The sequence below is a fragment of the Corapipo altera genome, unplaced genomic scaffold (assembly GCF_003945725.1).
Source record: "Corapipo altera isolate COAL_440 unplaced genomic scaffold, ASM394572v1 59448, whole genome shotgun sequence".
Taxonomy (NCBI): Eukaryota; Metazoa; Chordata; class Aves; order Passeriformes; family Pipridae; genus Corapipo; species Corapipo altera.
The window spans coordinates 1-901 of NW_020885349.1; positions in this window are offsets into that span (position 1 = coordinate 1).

Below are 901 nucleotides of genomic sequence, written 5' to 3' on the forward strand. Positions count from 1 at the left end.
AACTTGGGCCACAATCTGTGCCAGGAGCAGAGAGGTCCCTCCCCACAGAAACTTCTTGGCAATGGAGTTCTTAAGAAAACAAGACAGGCTGTGGGGATCACTTGCAGGGCACATCCAGGGACGTGTCTTGACCAGCCTCCTGTTTAACATGACCAGCTTTTTCAGCCTCTTTTCCCTCTGTTTTCTCGTGCTTGGTCCTCCAGTGACCACTGGGATCCTTCCCTTGCTTTGGTTCTTTCCTAGACATCCCAGGACAAGTCTTGCCCAGTCCCCAAATCCCCTCTTCTGGCTGCCCATCATGAGTCTCAGAGCCCAAGGCTGAATCCCCCATCCTCAGCTGCAAGGTCACCCTGAGAGGTTCTGCCATTGACCCACTTGCTCAAAGTTTCATACAGAAACCTTGGAACTCTCTTTGAATTATTTTTTTACCTTTTGGGCTTTGAAGGTTTCCTCCAAAAACATGGAAATTCAGGTCCTCAAAAATGGAAATTCTTTGGAGAAGGGGTTTGGGACTCTAGACTCAAAAGGATCACAGAAATATTTGGCTAAAAAGTTCATCTGGTCCAAGTCCCTGGACATGGACAGTGACATCTTTTATTACTTGAGATTACTCACAGTCCCTGTCATTGGACAAATGCAGGGATGGGACATCCGCTTCTCTGGAAACCTCTACCAGTTCTTACTACCCTGATTGTTAAATCTTTCCTCTTATTATCCAAGATAAAACTCTTCTCTTTCACTTCAAAGCCATTGCCCCATGTTCTACCACCACAGGCCTTGGTAAAAAGTATCCCTGGGATTTACTTAAACTATGAGAATGACATTTTCATCTGCAGAAACATCTGTGAGTGCCCAGAGATGTCCCAAGATGGGCTTGAAAGGTCTCAAACACAGGAGCACT